The following is a 1,143-nucleotide window of genomic DNA, read 5'->3' on the forward strand; positions in this document are numbered from 1 at the left end:
CTGTGTCCCCTCCATCTGTGCCCCTCCCTCCAGAGGAAGGTTGGGGAGCTGGGTTTGATGTGGATGTTTAAAGATAAACGTATTTCAGATACCACGTCCCTGCAGGGCAAGCCGTGGCCTGGGGCTCACAGGGACCACTCGGAAATCTGGTTCAGCTCTGGAGGGAAAATTGTCTGTGTTGGTTTTATTAAGTAAGTGACACAGTGACAGAGCCAAACAGGGAAGAAGGCATGTGACAGCGGTGCCAGAGATTAGGGCAATGACGCTGCAAGCCGAGGAACGCCAGGTTGGCCAGCAGCACCAGAAGCAGGGGTGAGGCCTGGAGCGCATCTGGCTCAGAACGTCGGGGGAGCGTCACCTGCCAACACCTGCGGTTTGGACTTTGGCCTCCAGAACTGCGAGCAATGAATAAACTTTGGTTGTTCTAAGCCATCCGCTTTGGGGTTATTTGTTACAGCAGCCACGGGAAACAGCTACTAGGCTGGTGCTTCTCTGAGACACACGGGACTTATGCACAGTCGTGGCTCAAGGACTCCTTGATGGCCTTGCTGAGCCCTTTAGAAGGGTGCTCTGCTGCCTGAGCCTCTTCCTCCTCGCAGGGCCAGCCCTACACCTGTCCCCCGCTCTCCCGCCTCTGCCAGCTCCCTCCTCTCTTCCCTCAAGCGCAGTTTCCTTCTTGTACCTCTGCTTGTCAGAGGACCGGGACTAACACACCCATATCTCGATTCAGCAGCTACCAAGACTTTGCCGTATTTGCTTGGTCGATTCCTTTTTTCTTCTGTTTTGTCCTCCAGTGTTTCAAAGCAAAGCCCCTACATCGTGTCATTTCATTCTCTGCGTATTGCGGAATACATCTTTTCAAACGAGAAGGGGTATACGCTTACATAAACCACCATGCTATTATCGCACCTAATACATTTCCTGGTAAATCATTTCCTGGTATCCTCCAGGCCTCACCTACACTCTCCAGTCTCCAAGACCTCTTTTCCCGGTACTTGGTTTGACTCAGTTGCCAAATAAGAGCTGAACTCTGCATTGGCAAATCTACCCTTTTAATCCCAATCTGCCCCACTTATAAGTGGCATGATGTGGGGTAAGTCACATGACATTTTTTTTCAGTTTCCCCAGCCCTAAAATGGGGAA

This window comes from Propithecus coquereli, unplaced genomic scaffold (genome assembly GCF_000956105.1).
Source record: "Propithecus coquereli isolate 6110/MARCELLA unplaced genomic scaffold, Pcoq_1.0 Scaffold280, whole genome shotgun sequence".
NCBI lineage: Eukaryota > Metazoa > Chordata > Mammalia > Primates > Indriidae > Propithecus > Propithecus coquereli.